General features: G+C 33.8%; 1 protein-coding gene across 8 annotated transcripts in view; it reads right to left on the reverse strand.

Moving 5' to 3' along the window:
• CCDC102B (coiled-coil domain containing 102B) overlaps positions 1 to 17,890 on the reverse strand; it is a 336,572-nt gene that overhangs the window by 289,795 nt on the left and 28,887 nt on the right. For 4 of the 8 annotated variants that reach the window (XM_074383269.1, XM_074383264.1, XM_074383270.1 and 1 more), the window contains exon 4: positions 10,801 to 10,871. The exons of the other annotated variants lie outside the window; for them this stretch is intronic. The gene's annotated coding sequence lies outside the window, so the exon portion shown is untranslated. The remainder of the gene's footprint in view (positions 1 to 10,800; positions 10,872 to 17,890) is intronic. 8 annotated transcript variants of the gene reach the window in all.

The following is a 17,890-nucleotide window of genomic DNA, read 5'->3' on the forward strand; positions in this document are numbered from 1 at the left end:
ATTACATACCCCTAAAACTTTAACAGATATGATAGGGTCTTTCCATCAGCGTTTGTAGAGCATGTGTTTTAATCAGCCCGCCAATGTTCTACCCACTTCTTGCTTATCTGGTATGATGAAATTTATGTCATCGTTCTGACACTGATTTCATTATCTTCAAACTGTATTATGACAGGAGAATCGGAGAGTTAACACAGACTTGTGATGAGACTGCCTTCCAGGTGAATGCAAAATGTTTCTGATCCAAGCAACATCAGTGAAAATGGTAATGTAGGGAACTCTGGGGCTCAGAAACACTGAAAAACTTGTAAAACTGTCAGAATCCACCTCTTGGAAACCTCAGCATCGTTAGTCATTAGGAAATGTGAATCAAAGCAACAAGGAGATACTACCATATATCTACTGGGACGGCTAAGATCATAAAAACCTAACAAGTGATTTTAAAAATGGTTGAAAAAACAAATTAAAAATATATTTCTTGACAAGAATATTATGAAATTCACATTTCAGTATCTGTGAATAAACTTCTATGGATGCAAAAAAAAAAAAAAACTAACAAGTGTTGATGAAGCTATGGAGGTGAAATCCTCACATATTGGTGGAAGGAATGCAAAATGGTACAGCTGCTTTGGAAAATAGCCTGGCAGTTCTCCAAAATTAAAATTGTACTTAAATAAATACCTACATTCACGCAAACACTTGTATACAAATGTTTATAAAAGCATTATGCATAACGGCCAAAAAGTAGAAACTACCCATCCACTGAGGAATGGACAAAGAAATCATGGCACATCCATTCAATGGAATATAATTTAACAATGCAAAGCAATAAAGTACGGGTGTATGCTAACATTGAGGAAGCTGGGAAACATTATGATAAGTAAAAGAAGTCAGTAAAAAAACCAACATACTGTATAATTCCATTTACATGCAATGTGCAGAATCGGCAAATAAATAAGGACAGAAAGTAGATTACTGTTTGCCTACAGTCGAGGATACAGAGAAATGAGAAGTGACTGCTGATGCATACAGGGTTTCTTTCTTAATTTGATTTTATCTTGGTTGATGACAGTGTTCTAAAATGTATTGTGATGATGGTAGCATAATTCTGTGAATATACTAAAACCATTGATTGAATTGTACAATTTAAATAGGTGGATTGTATGGCATGTGAATTACAGCTCAATAAAATTGTTTTCTTTTTCAAAACTCAGCCCATATGTGATGCAGCAAGTTTGCCTAAGCTATCAGAGCTTATTATGATCAATAGCAAGGCTCTGTAGAATCACTAATACAGCTTATCTGTGCAATCACCTATATTTTTTAGCTTTTTCCTTTCCTCACTGCATGATTTTCTGCTTCTCTATTTTAATGGTCTCAAAATATTTTTGATTATGCAACAATCATCAGATTATATCCAGTAAGAACCCATAACATAAATAAATGTACTGAATTTATGTAAATATAATGATGTGCCAATATATGATATACCTTATTGAATTGTTATGAAAATACAAACTTAAGAAAGGTGAGATTTTAAAACATAAATAAATCTTTATTATTTTCTTTATACTTTTCAATTGCTTTAAGCAATCTTGTACTAAGCAATCCTTGTACTATGCTTAAGCAATCCTTGTCTTAAGCAATCCTTACACCATGTGGCCTTGAGCAACAAGTATAAGGAAAAGATATAATCCCCAACATGTATGCCACTAGGTTTCCTATTGTCCTACTTCCTTATAGTTTTCTACTGATAAGAACTATGCATCTCATAATTTCCTGCTGCCCTGTCAGCTTATACACCTATAAAAACACAAACATGTGTGTATGCACATCAATTTCCTGTCAGACTAAATTTTAGGCATTTTTGTTTTCTGTTTGTCATGCTACCAGGGGATGAGGGCAAGGTATCTGGGAACATCTGTCAACCTCATAGGACACACCTGAGGATGGCTGTGCAGTTCTCTGGGTAGTGTGCGACGTTAAATAGGAATGCATAAAGAATCTTCTTACAATTATTCAGAATAACCTCTATCCAAATTTAGGATGTCAGGTTCATTTTTCGTATACCCATTCTATTTACGTTTTAATGGTGTTCAGTTCTTAAGAATTCTGGTACTAGGTTTTCACAGTTTTTGTTCTGATTTTCTTCTTTTTCTTCATCGTAATTAGAAATCACTTTGACCAGAAGTCATGACTATTTCTTCATGGTTATGCTTCCCCAACTCTGAATTCCTTCAAAGCAGTTCCCATGCCCTGTTCACCTTTTTATCCCCAGTTCCCAGCACATTAGCTTGATAAGTATTTGGTTTTCGATAAACACTCTTGGAATAAGGATATGATTTATCCAATCAGTTATGCATTCTGGATTTGGAATTTTTCAACATAAACATATTTCAATTAATTGAGTGACTTTAGGGAAAGTTTCTCAAATCGTTGTGACTTAGTCTTTGTTTACTATTTATTTTTTAAAAAATTGACGGTGAATCCAAAATCCTGTTTATCTCTGAATCAGCAATATCTGGTGAAATGGCAAATTAAAACTGGGTACATCTCACATAAAATGGTGTGGCAGCTACCAATTATAAATGCAATATTGTCAGAGCTAAAAAAAAAAAAAAAAAAAAAAGGATTCCTGGCAATCAATCTTATATAGAAATGGTAGAAATCAAATGTTAATTCATAAAGAGTAAACAGATTGATTTTAAAAAATGGCAAATCTTAGAAAAAGATGGATGGTGTTATTTTTGGAAAATTAAGAGAGTTCCTTTGCTGGCAAAGAGAGATTCTGAATTCAGTAACCAGTAACTTTTGCCATTAATTAAAATAAATAGGCTAGAACAGTTAGGAATATGGAGAGGGAAAACACTGACTCTCCTCTAGAGTCCCAAGTACATCTGATGGTCACAAAGTTGTTCTTTTACTATCAGACTGCAGGTGCTAGTCTTGGGTTATGTCTCCCATTTCCTTGCCTGAAAATATTACCTCACTTGTTAAACTTATAGATCAGTGGTAAAATTAATACCCTTATGCAAGCCCTATAGTTTCTAAACTAATTTCGAATCAGATACCTGCAACCTACTATTAAGTGACAACTTATTTATCAGAATCTTCCTTTAAAGATCAAAGAAAAATTTCCCTTTGATTCATTGCAATGTTTGTCAACCTTGAATTTCTTCTTTCCCTTGACAATCAATTGCAATTACTGTGTCTGACATATTTAGTAAACCGTTCTTAGTTTTTGTTTATTTGTTCATTTACTTCCAAGTAAGACTCTTTGAGTTACTCTTTAATATGCTTAATTTGAGGCACATGACATAGTAAGTCCTTCATTTGAACAGCTTATCGTTTACACCAATTTTAAAAATCAATATACCATAAAATAGTTTCTTTTTCTGGAAGCATAGAGATCTAAATACCCGCTTTAACTCATACCAACAAAAATATTTTAAGTAGCTATTATAAAAGAAGAAATAACATTTAACTGATGTGTAAGAAAGAATTATTAGGCCCAACATGAAGTGAAAGTTAGAAATCAAGGAGAAAAATAGTGTTAAAATCCATTTTCATTGTGAAGGTATTTGCCTAAGATTGGCAGCTTTGACTCCCATTTTGAAGACTTCTCAGGGCCTAAGAGAGAGGAGAGAAAGCATAGAAACTGACAAGGTGGGACTCCAACAGCATAGACCCTCATATAAAACTGGAAATCCAAAATAACTTGAACCTAAAGTCAATGATCAATTAACCTACTGAGAAGAAAGATCCAGCAAAGACATGTGCCTGTCTTGAGCTGGTACTGAGTGCTGAAGGGTCAAATAGTCCTTGAAAACATGGAAACACAAGCTGAGCCTGTTACGGGTTTGCAGCTCTACTTCATGCTACCTGCTTATTTCAAAAAGTTCTCAGCAAATTTATTCTTAAATGGTTCTGAGTTGAAAATTTCCCTATGGAACTGATGGAAGTAAATTCTGTTTTTTTCGGTTTTTGTCTTTTTAAATTCAATCAAGATCACAAATAGTTCCTACAGGTAACATTCCAAGGAGAATTATCTGCACACACAACCACACGCAGAGAGTACAATAAATAAGTATCACAAAGGATGTAAGGAGTGAAATGTGGGGAAAAATGATAATACAATAAAAACTACAAAAACTTAAGATATTAGAATTATTTGAGACTAGCCAAAAATCATTATTTTCAACATGTATCAGTAAGTCTTTTTTTAACTTTTAAGTTCAGGGGTACATGGGCAGGTTTGTTTCATAGGTAAATTTGTGTCATGAAGTTTTTTTGTGCAGATTACTTCATCGCCGAGGTATTAAGCCTAGTACCCATTAGTTCTTTTTCCTGACCCTCTCCCTCCTCTCACTCTCCACCCTCTGACAGGCCATGGTGTGTAGAGTTCCCTTGGGTTCATGTGTTCTCATCATTTAGCTCCCACTTTTAAGTGAGAATATGTGATATTTTGTTTTCTGTTCCTGAGTTAGTTTGCTAAGGATAGTGACCTCCAGCTGCATCTATGTCTTTGCAAAGCACATGATCTCATTCGTTTTTGTGGCTGCACAGTATTTCATGGTGTCTATGTGCCACATTTTCTCTATTCTGTTTTCTGTTCATAGACATTTGCGTTGATTCCATGTCTTTGCTATTGCGAGAGTGCTACAAGGAACACTCACGTGCATGTGTCTTTATAATAAAACAATAATTGTTAAAAATACAAGCAGTTAAGAAATTACAAAAAATGTCATTTTTAAATACATAGAAATTCTAAATATAAAAACTAAATGGTTGAAATTTAAAAAAATTAATTGGAAATGTTTAATAAGCAGATTATACCTGAGGTGACAATTAGTGAACTTGAAAATATAAGCCAAAGAAAAACACAGAATACACACTCTAGATAAAAGAGATGGAAACTATGAAACAGAGGTTAAGAACTATACAGGACGATGTGAAAATATAAAGCAGTCATCTAATCATAATGCCCCAAAATGGACACAGAGAACAGAGAGAATAAATAATCAAAGATATATTACAATAGAGTTAGAGTATCATCACTGTGCATATCACGAATCAATAAAGAATTCAGAGGCTGGGTGTGATAGCTCATGCCTGTAATTCCAGCACTTTGGGAGGCCAAGGCAGATGGATCATGAGGTCAGGAGATGGAGACCATCCTGGCCAACATGGTGACACTCCGTCTATACTAAAAATACAAAAATTAGCTGGGCTCGAGGGTGGGCACCTATAATCCCAGCTACTCGGGAGACTGAAGCAGGAGAATCACTTGAATCTGGGAGGTGGAGGTTGCAATGAGAGGAAATCGTGTCACTGCACTCTAGCCTGGTGACAGAGCGAGACTCATCTCAAAAAGAAAAGAATCCAGGAAAGAGTTATCAGTGGTTACTAGCATCCCATAAGGAAAGGAATTTATTTTTTATGTTTCCTGATGGAAGTACCAGCATTTCCTGTGTAGTGTTCTTGCAAAGAAAACCTAAATGAGATCAAGCCTCTAAATCTAGCATTCCATGTATAACAAATACAGAGAAGATTAAAAAATTAAATTCCATCCTTGGTTATAACAATAAATAAATGTCAAGCAAAAACAGACAAAATAAATAACAACCAAAACCGATGTACAGATCTTATCTAAATCAAATTATAACTAAACAACTTTAAAATGACTTTACATAATAAAAATAATTTCTCCCTATCTAGCAAAGTTAAACATACCTTTACCTTTCATGTAGCAGTATTGCCACTTTAAAATATATATATATCAAAGATAAACTGCTGAATATACAAAAAACAAAATGTATGAGGTCATTCATTACAATAATAATTTTTAAAGTGTGTAGTGATGAATAAATAGTTGCATATCAATATACTAATCTCCCGTTGTAAAAATGAATAAGGGATATTTCTATATATGACTATAAAGTGATATCTAGAATATAAGGTGAAAGAACAAAGCAAAAAAAAAAAACAGAAAAGAAAGGCAACACATGGTTATGTATACATATTCAAATATGTTTATAGCATATATTTTAAATCTTTTATGTATAATATGTTAAAATAAATGGAAAAACTATAATATTTCAAATGAAAAGTATAAGTGGCACTGATTAAGTAATCAATATATATTAAAATAAAAAGTAATTTTTTACATGGCAACTATTAGGATTATTAAATGAAGAACAAAGAATAGAAGTTAAATTTTGATTATACCTCTCCTATAGTTTCAACTTTGAGACCATGTAAAACTAAACTAAAAAGAAATAAATATCTAAAATTCTAAAATAAAACAAAGCAATTGAGCTTAAATGTGTATTCGGTTAGTGGCATATAAACATACAATGATCAGTAATTCTAAGCTATTCAAATCACAGTAATTTAATGAAAATAACTGCAAAAATACTTATTTTCTGTAATCATATTATTCGTGGTAGCGTTGATGTTGTTAGTCTGAGACTGTCGTATGTATATTATAGATAAAGCAAATGAGAAATTTTGTGAAGCATGAAACGTTAATGCTGCCATTTCTGTTGTCATCAAGAAGCAGGATTTGTAACACGGAGAAAAGAAATACAGATGTGACACTGAAGAGTTTACTAGAAACTCTAGTCTGGATTTTCAATGGAAGCATCAGTGTGAATCCATTCTGCATTGTATATATAAATATGTGTATGTAATTATTACATGTAATTATTCTTATATATAAACATATACATATACACTTATATATTGTAGTTTTGTTAAGTGAAAAAATCTAGGAATAGTGACAAATCCAGTAGCAAAGACTACTCATAACACTGAAAGAGGTGTCTCCATATATCATTTCCCATTGAAAGATATTAAGATAAAAAAAGAAACAATTTCAGTATAAATAAAAATTGTAACTTCAAAGGTGTCTGTTGGAGAATGTTAGTGAACCACCTGCCTAATTTTTAAGTTGTGTGTGTGTGTGTGTGTGTTTCTTGTATGGCAGATATTTAAACTATTGATATTATGGTCACATTTACATAACTCTTCAACAAATTTTAGGTACCATTTAAAGAAAAGGTATACATTTTACAAACTTTTTTCTTAAGCACAAGCAAAATTTCAATGTTTGACTAACTATGACTATTTTATGATGTTATTTTTACTTTTGTTGTTCAAGAAATCAGTCTTGCCACTCAAATATTTTAAGATGAGTCAACATGTTTATATTTCAGACAACTATCTTGCATAATTAATGTTTTTAAAGCTCTCAAAACTTTTAGCCTTAATAATAGCCAGTAAGTAATATAATATACTTTGCATTTTTATGTACTTAAAATCATAGCTTTTATTTTAAAAATTTGCATTTAATTTTATTAAATAAAATTATTTTAAGCAGTGCTTCAAAAACAACCATATTTAAGTACTAACTTACAATTAAAATATATTTATATTAGGGTACAATATAACAAGGCAATTTAGTCATTTAAATTTTTTAAATAAATTCCAGTACACAGTAAATAAAACTGTGTTATGGAAAAAAATAAGTTAGAGAAGAGTAACTTTTTAAAAACTTCGTTTAGATAAACTTTATCTTCTCTTTACAGCATATGAAGTAAACTAACTAACTTCTTAGATACTGCAGAACATGTCAAATTAACCTTTCCTTTCTCCCAGGCTCCTCTCCCTTGTTACTATTACAGTATTTAACTTAGACTCTTTTTATAACTTGTGAAGTGCCAATTATTTACAGCTGCTGACATCCTCTCACAAAAGAAACTTATTCTGATTCCTTTGCCTTGGCAATTATTTTGCTAGTTTTGAAAATGTTGTTTCCAAGAATGAAAATACATTTGTTTGGAATAAATTATTACGGCTAATGCTATATTTTTTAGTGCATGTTGTTATTGATTCAGATCTTTCTTAACCTTGCAGCTTTTATTTTATATTCCACTTTTTATGGTTTATGTCTCAGGAATCAAAACTTTGTAACATTCATTTGCTCTCTTACCACTTAACCAGAAAGGTTTAACTCCCTTTTACAGACTCACTCTGGTTTGCTATCTCTCTCTCTTTTCATAGTTTTCATCTCCTTTATATTCTATACTATAGGGACCTCTGGGAATGTGGTTCACTGAACTCTCCCAAATAAAATACTAAAGTCATTCTTATAATGAGTCTGTTTAGAGTGCTGGAGAAAAGTCTGGCTATACTCTATTAACATTCCATCTTTCCTTGGGCTAGGGCTAGATAAACTATTTTGAAATCTCAATTTCCATGTAAATGTAAAATTAACATTTTCTCCATTTAAACCATTTATCAAGAGATAACATCTATCAAGGAAAAATAAAAGAATTTCCTAAATAGGTCAGTTTAATTTTACAAAGGAACTAAAATTCTCTCGTTTCTTAAGAGTCCAGATTTTGCCCAAATCTGTAAAGTTCAAAGCAAAACGGAAAGTTGGCCATAGAGCTTATGGAGAGAGCCAAGCTCGACAGTTTGGGTCAAAAAGCAAAAATTTCACCCATTGCTTAAATATTAGAAGTTATTCACAGCTGCAGATAATTTGTACTCTACCAAGTTCCAAAAATATGTTGTTGAGTATGATTTTGTTTTAATTATTTGGTTTGGCCGCCTATGCTACCAGCTTTTCATATTATTTCCATCTTTCCATTTCACCTGTGCTGGTAACAAAAAAGATTTCAGTACAAAAATTAACTGAGTAAAATAAAATGTCATTCTGTTGAATGGTACTAGATTTTGTACAAGGCTCTGGAATTTCTAATTTTGATTGACAGTTTAAGGTGTTTGAATTTGGGGTTGAGGACTTTGGGATCTTTGTCATCATGAGACAAGAATTTGATTCTGCTTCTCATTACATTTGACTTTGTACTTTATTACATTTATCACTTACCTTGAAAATGCGTAGAACTGAAATGAAAAAGATTTTAAAAGTGTATGGTGAAACAATAATTCTAAAACCTCTGGAAACAGGAAAGACCTACCTAGAGACTCTCACCATATATTTAGGAACTAAGTATCTTGACAATTCTTATTTCCAGAAGGGGTGTGTGTGTGTGTGTGTGTGTGTGTGTGTGTCTGGGTATGTGTGTCTATGTGTATGTGTGTGTATTTCAGGGTAACAACTCATACGTACAGAAATATAAATGTCTCTCTCTTTTTATAAGTAAATTCAACTTCTTAGTAACCTCTATTTTAGCCCCTCGTTTCAAGGCCCATGGTCTCTTGACCTTACTGCTCCTTGCTTACAGAGCAAGTGGTCCCAAGATTTCTCCAAACCTCCTTAGTCTTTCCTTTTTCATAAGGGTTATCTAAACCCCACAGAGCAAGACAAGGTGAGGCAGTTAAGTAGCTAAGTGTGTGTGACTTGTATTCATTCTGAGATGAAGAGGTGAACCTCATCCCTGGGCCATGTTCGGTCATTGTTATTTTGTACCTTGAGACACTACGTCCCTGATTGGTTTAAGTGTTTATACGCAATATCCTGCAGGTATCACCAGTCCCTCTTATGCCTTCTCATCTTGACTAGTCATATAGTCTACATTTTTTATTCCTGACCCAACATATCTTCAAATAACTTGCTCTTTACAGGCGATGTTCAAAGCCTTTACAGGGTTTGGGAAGTCTTGGCTGCTTTGACCCACACCACCCTGGAGTGCATCAAAGCTGTGGGGCTGCCTGCAGGACCATTTGCCTAAACTCCACTATGCAGCCACTGATCATGTAAACAGATCTTATGTTGTTTTGCCTGTTGCGTTTTGTAAGGTGAGGCATAAGATCCCAAATCTGGGAAACCCCCAAATCTATCTTCTCAGTCGAAGGCCTCCTTACTCCATCAGCATTAGTATCAATCTAAGTCCCTGCAGAACCATTTCTTCTAACCTACTGATTGAACCGTTTCTATCAGGGTGGTTCAGTATTTGGTATTTTTCAATATTAAATATTCTTCCTTTGATGGTTTAAAACACCATGGTCAGTACTCTGGGCTTGGCTCTAAATTTTTAAAACTCAAGCTTGTTAAATTCACAGAAAATTCCTTCTGCTTTCTACAAAGCCTGGCTTGCATACATCAAGATACATTAAAATTTTGAGATTTAAGAAAAACTTTACAAAATTACATAGACTTCCTTGAAATAAAATGGATCAACCATCCTCTTAAAAGCAAAATACACAGGAAGAAATCACTTTTGACTAAATGGTACAGACTTCCTTGTAGTAAAACGTGTCAATCATCCTCTTAAAAGCAATGCACATGGGAAGAAATCACTTTTGACTAAATGGTACAGGAAGAATGGCAGTAAAAGGAATTGTCGAAAATCTTCCAGGTTTTATTCAGAAGAATATGATCTAGTTAATTTTTTGCCATAGGTTGAATTGTTAGCCACAATTCTCCCCGCCCCTGTGGTAGGAGGATGTATCCACAGCCTTGCTTTGGCATCATAGAAACGGAGTACACTTCCCCAGTTAAGTAAGATTGGGTCTCACCATGCAACTTGTCTTGTCCCATGGAATAAGAGAAGTTGCACCTTGCCATTTCTAAGCCCAAGTGTTAAGAGAAATCAGGTATTTAGCCTAGATCAACTGACCCACAGGTGACACATGGATACTTAAGAAATAAATGCTTATTGTTGTATGCCCCTGAAATTTTGAAATGTTTGTAGGCAGCAGTAGCTGACTGATACTATGAGGAATACACAACTATGTGTTTTGTTTTACTTGTATTGCATCAACTAGTGGAGATTTAAAAGCAAAAGAAGCTCGAGGAAATAATGATTTCTTTAACAAGAGATTTCCTACCTCTTAGTGAAATATTCACAAGGTCCCTCAAAGGAGTATGCAGAGGAGCCACTGTAGTCATCTGGTCAAATCTGTCATTAAATACAGAGATGCTCCTTAAATTTTTAGAAAAGTTACTATGATCTCTGCTTCCAACAATTAGTCGAAACTATCATCTTTTCCAGCTGGACTAATGAAGCAGCCTCCACACCCACCTTCTGGAATACACCCATACCACAACCTATTCCTCTCTAGTCTGTTCCTCATCCTAATATATTCAATGCAAATATGACCATATTGTTCCACAGCTTAAAATCCTTCAGTGCTTTCTCATTTATTTTTGGATAAAAGCCAAACAGTTTAACGTGTCCTACAAAGATCAGCATAATCTGTCCCCATTCTATCCTTCCAGCCTCAGTTCTTGACCTCAGCATTGCTCTGTGTATTTTAGCCAGAAGAATTACTTTCAGATTATTGGAAGACATCTTGCTTTAAAAAACAAAACAAAAACCCTTACAGCTTTTCTTACTACAACTCACAGTCTTCTTGCCTACCTGCCAGTGAGTTTTGCAATCCCATCTAGAGAGTATGTTTTCCAATGCCAACTACTTAGTCTGGATTCTAAGACAAGGGTTTGGGTGGAGGGAAGTTATTTGGGGATCATTCCAGGAGCAAATGCAGGGTTGGAGAAAATGAGAGGAGAGACGCAGAAGGTGAGGTATGCTATGGACTTAACTGTGTTCCCTCTAAACTCATATGTTGAAACTCTAACCCCCAATGTGATGTTGTTATTTGGTGATGGGGCCTTTGGGAGGTAATAAGATTTAGATGAGATCATGGAGGTGATGACTTCATGATGGGAAGAGCACCCTTATAAGGAGAGATGGCAGACAGCTTTCTGTCTTTCTCTCTCTGTGCCACATGAAGACACAGTAGAAAGGCAGCTGGCTAACTGCAAGACAGGAAGAGAGCCCTCACCAGGAACCCAACCAGCTAGCACCTTGGCTTTGGATTTTCAATCCTCCAAAACTGTTAAGAAATAAATCCTTATTGTTTAAGCTACCTAGTCTATGACATTTTGTTGTGGCAGATTTAGCTGACCAATACAGGGTGTTGTCAAATTTGTATTGAAAATCTATTGAGTTTTAAATAATAACAGTTATCAGTATTTTCCTTTTTGTTTGGAGAATTTTATGTATTTCTTTAAAAATTCAACTCCGCCATAAAAATATCTTACGTATTTACTAAAAGTTATTTGATTTTTGCTTTTTATATGTATGTTTGTAACTACTTATCATTTTTTAAGATAGGGTTTTAAAAATAAATAAATAAAATAATTTCATTATTTTCCATGTACATATTCAAGTTAGTCCGGTATTACTCCCCCAAAATTCATCTACATACTGCTCCATAGTAATCTAGTAATACAGTAAGCCATACCAGGCTGTTCTCTTGCTTAAGCATCTTCAATGGCTCCCCATTACTTATCAAATAAAGTCTAAGCTCTTTGGAATTCCATATAGAGCTGATACAGTGACAGCTCCTACCCTATTTTTTCAATTTCTATGCTCTAGGAATTACTTAGTTTCCTAAACATAACACATTCTTTTCTCAGGAAACTTACCCTTGACTCATTTTTATTTCTGGCTAACAATTAGTCACATTATGTCCTCTTACTTAGAATTAATATACATCAAAATTTGTATGATCCTTGACTTTGATCATTCTTCTCTCACTCTATAATAGCTTTCATCCCCTTCAGTGCCTATGAAAAATGTATTTAACCATCAATTCCATCTTTACATTTCACCTATTTTTTACTACCTCATTCCCCTTTCTTCCAGTTAAAATTATGCCTCTGTAATAATTTCTATTACTTGTTATAATAGTTTAATAAATTCTTTATGCATATTTCCCTCATCAGCCTGAAAGCTACTTGAGGGAGGTAACATTATATCTCATATGTTCAGTGCATACTAATGCAATAAACATTAATTAAATTAAATAAGAAATCAATATTGATATATCTAATTGTATTGTTTGAACCTAAAAGTATAGATTACATGATATTTTGAGGCAAAAATAATTTACTCATACATATTTAATTTGCATTAAACAAAAATGATCACATCTCACCCAACTGAATTTTTTTTTTTTTTTTTTAGATGGAGTCTGGCTCTGTCGTTACCCAGATTGGAGTGCAGTGGCACAAACTCGGATCACTGTAGTCTCCACCTCCTGGATTCAAGTGATTCTCTTGCCTCAGCCTCCTGAGTAGCTGGGATTATAGATGCCCGCCACCATGCCTGACTAATTTTTTGTATTTTTAGTAGAGATGGAATTTCACCGTGTTGGCCAGGATCATCTCCATCTCTGACCTTGTGATCCACCTGCCTCAGCCTCTCAAAGTGCTGGGATTACAGGCGTGAGCCACCGCACCCAGTGACTATTGAACTTTTATGATTTTGACTTTTGTTAACTAAATATTATCATTTGCTATTTAGTAGTTACATGCTAAATAATTTATAAAATGTGCAATGTTTTAAAGGAAAGTAATCAGCAATGCAAAATAAGATAATATAAGTTTAATGAGACACTCAGCTTCAGAACCCTGGTAAAAGACAAAGAATTATGTCATGACTGTACGTGTTTAAGTATAGAAAGTTTATTCTAAGTGATATTTGCCAGCTGCTTTTCTGATCTGAAAATAAGAATATAAATTTTATGAAACCAAGAGAATCCTCTGGCAGAATATGTAATTAAACCCTGGAAAAGCCTATCATTAGGAGAGTAACTACTGTCCCTATGATAGTAAAATCCATCTGTCATTGCTGCCTTCAGAGGAGACCCTGGTTTACAATTGGTTTAATAATTCCTATTATGTAATAGGAAATCAATAATTTCATTCTATAAAGTCGTTCTTCTCAGATTATAAATTGCTACATATTTCCACTAGAGAATGGGTTTGTAATGTATCCATTATGTGATTACCAGTTGTAATAAATTAGCCCTATAGTTTAATTACATATTGATGATTGACAAACAACAAAAAAGATTTAGAAAAATGTCAACCTTCAAAAATAAATATTTCAGCTACTACCACTTTTATATTTTATTCTTAAACTGTATATAAGTATATTCATAATGACTTGAAATTGAAATTTTAATTCTTGATTCAGTATACCTAAGATAATAAATAACAATTTAAAAAATACTTGCACATATTTTGTCATAAATGATCTATCTTTTACTAAAATGTATTTTGTGAAGGAAAAACTTGAATATATTTAACATAATCTTGACAAATTTTTTGTAAAATTGTGTATGACTATAAGCAACTATTACTACACTATTCTTTGTAAAATATGCATAATAATATGAATGAGTTTTTCAGAGAGATACTATGACCTTTTACTACTTTTAAAAATCATAGTAAAGATTGCTTGCATGAGGCTCTTATACCATACATGAAGCAACTTTGGTCAGTATTACATGGGTCTTCAAGCATCTTCATCAGCTTGGGCTGCTAAAGCAGAATATCACTGACTGGAGAGCTTAAACAACAGACATTTATTTTCCACAGTTCTGGAGGCTAGAAGTCAGAGAACAAGGTAACATTGAATTCCTTCTTAGTGAGGGCTCTCTTCCTGGCTTGCAGACAGCTTCCAGCTGGCTGTATCCTCACATGGCCCAGAAAGAAGGCTCTGGTGTTTTCCTCTTAAAATGGCACTAACTTTGTTATAGGAGCTCCCTGATTAAGGAGTTCCCCCATCATGACTTCATTTAAGATTAATTACCTCCCAAAGTTCTTACCTCCCAGCACTGACCTATCAGAGGTTAGAGCTTCACATATGAGGTTTGGGAGGACATATATATTCAGTCCATAAGCCCATAAGAAAATGAGTTTTCTCGCTTGGACAAATTAACAGCAAAGCAGAAACGGAATGCAAAGTTCTACGTAACAATGAATTTCACCTACTATGAATTCTACCCAGCTAGTAAGAGAAAAAAAATGTTGAAAATTATTTTAAGGAATATATTACATTTCTGGTTCTATAATTTGCATGTAACATAGTGTGGATTTCAGTTTACTATGTCTCAGTTTTCACGTTCTTATCCATGAAATGGGGAAAAACAGCATTTATCTTTGCCTATCCAATCAGTGTTATGTACAATAATAAAGTAATATGTACCATATCTTACAAAATAATAAATTATAAAAGTTCAAAACAGTACATTTTCTTTGGTTTTAATTCCAAGACTCCTAATTTTGCTGTCTCTGAGTTATTACCTCTTGACTATCTAACATTTCAGTTTCAGCTGAGGCCTGTGACACACCAGCCAGACTCATACCTTTCGATTGCCTTGGAAACATATTTCTCAGCTGGCAAAACAAAGTATCCAAAATAAAAAGACAAAGAAAGGAGGAACCAGACTCAGGAATTACTCTGACTCAGAACAGTACTTGGAAATTCCTGTACTGTGTGATCTGCTGCCAGTTACTTCAGATTTGAAACACAGTTCCTCATTAAGGACTAAGTGAATGATTTTCTATGGGTTTTGATGGGCCAGAGAGAAAGAATACTTAAGCACTGTCCATCCATTGCCAATTCATTGTCTTCTTCCCACACATAATGTGGGTAAGAATTTCCACTTCTTAAAGTTACACATCTCTCAGGAATTTTTGCAAAGATTAACTAAAAACTGTAAGACCTTTTTTAAGGAAATTATGTGTCTACATGTCACTGGGTCAGATGCAGGATGTGTTACTTTGCTCAAATTTCAGTAATGTAGTCCTTTTTTTTTTTTTTTTTTTTTTTTTACTATTTTTATATAGCACTTTGTCTGCTAGTGACCACAGAAGCAAAAGTGGCCTTATTCGTAATCTTGCTTCTTTGTCCTAGGAGTTATTTAAGCACACATCTCTATTTTTTGCATTATTCTAAGAAAACAGAAAGATAGATGCATGCATTTTAATATTTAAGAATAAACTTAGACATTGTCAAAATAGGAATCAAAATAATTGGCTTCTCAAATTGCCATTTAAATGTATCTATGGTAAATTCTTATCTCTTATGAATGAATACGTCCTTAAAATTTTTAAAGAAAATTTTGTTCAATTGACTCTTTAGTCTTTGCTAACAAGCTAAAACTGCTATGTCCTTAAAAGACATAACATTCCAGATAATGATTACACTTGAACATCTCACTAGAAATCATGAGAGTCACACATATGCATCAGCTGGGGCTAGAAAACAGAAAAAAATGGATGAAGTATGAGTTACATCAGAATAAATGTTTATTTTTATGATAATTGGCTAATGTGAAATAAAGAATTTTGGAATTTAAATAAGAGGACCTAGAATACAATTTGAGTCTGCCATATACTAATTGGATAACCTTGAAAAAGTGAGTTACTTCCTCTGAGCCTTAGCTACTTAGCTGTAAAACTAGGAGTCATGCATGCTTTCCTCAAAGTGTTGTTGCACACATAAATTGGAATAATACATTCAAGGAACTGTGAGTCACCATGCAATGCTCTTCTATAGAGTCAGCATGATGTTATTATTAGTACTCATAGTAATGTTACATGGAGCAGCTGGAATAGAATCCATCAGAAGAAAGTAGACAGAAAGGAAATGATGGCAAGAAATGTTGCCTTGTTGGAGGCAAGAGTATAGTCGATCAAATTTCAAACAAAGAGTACTTAAGATCACTGGTTCTTGAATGTAAGATTTTCAACCTAAGCCCAGCTCTCATCATTATTATCTGTCTCATCTGGAGCAAATTCTCTCAATTTCCTGATTTAAAAAAGTAAGGGTAATAGTGTTCTGAGGAAGTATGAGAATAGAAAACAATGATGATCAAGATTCTAACGCATTGTTAAGGCACATGGCATTCAACCAGGATTAATTATTATATGCTCATGGGGAAAAAGTCTACTTTATAAGCCATTGTTACTCTATTATTATACTCACATGGAAGAAATACCTAGAGGTTAATATGGGAAAAATTGCTAGGTTCTACTGCTGTATTGAGGAGTATTGCTAGTGTTTATATTTTTATAATTATTGAGTATAGAAAGAGACAATCAATCTCAAAATCCTCTGTGTTGGCATACCCTCTGTATTCTCAGAATAGAAAATCTTTATTTCTTCAGATTAGGCTGTCATGCTATTCTTTTTTTTTAATTGTTAGAATGCAAAGACTCTTTCTGCCAATATTCTAAATAGATCTATTGTGCTTTGACTCTTTTATCTTTTCCTCTAGGAAGGAATGGAAAGAATACAAGAGAGAAAGGGGCAACCATGCATGCACATGGTAACTCCATCTAGCTTATTTTACAAATCCACCTAAATACTGCAGGCGCCCTTTCCTGTGACTAACGTAAGTAATCTCCAAGGAGGTTGTGTCATGGCAACTATCAATATAGTTGTATGAGAGACAGGGAGATGATTCAATTAAAAAGCAGGCATTCTCCATGTTTACAATGTAGTAAGCATGAGAAAAGGTCTTCAAAGACCACAGGAGTTCAGTAAATAAATCTAAACAAAACTTAAATATAAAATGATAAGTACATTTATAGAATATGATCCATGTAAAATTATAAAATCATGTCTAAAATATCAGAAACAATGCTTTATAAATGCAGAAGAGATTAGCAACATTTTCCCCTAACGCCTTTCTGTGGTTTGTGAGGCTGAGGTAAAATACTGATTACAGTGGTCTCCCCTTATCTGCAGGGGGTACATCCCAAGGCCCCCCAGTGGATGCCTGAAACCACAGGTAGTACCAGATCCAATTGCCATCGATCAGAACAGGTTTCTGTTCATGTTTTCCACCTACAAATGTAACGCCTTTTCCACTTTAACTAAATATTTATCATGCATTGTGGCAGTAACTTTTACAGTTTGAGGTGCAACAGCAAAACTAGGATGAATTTTGTTTTCCTTCTTCACAATAGCACAGACAGATTGTTTCTTATTGTGATTTCCACAATCTCCAAACACAGTGTTTTTTTCTTTCCTTATTAAATACAGAACTTTCACCTTTTTACTTTCTGGCTTTTCTTAGGCATATCTAAATTACCATCACCACTACTCTTGAGCCT

Source organism: Saimiri boliviensis, chromosome 13 (genome assembly GCF_048565385.1).
Source record: "Saimiri boliviensis isolate mSaiBol1 chromosome 13, mSaiBol1.pri, whole genome shotgun sequence".
NCBI classification, from domain to species: Eukaryota; Metazoa; Chordata; class Mammalia; order Primates; family Cebidae; genus Saimiri; species Saimiri boliviensis.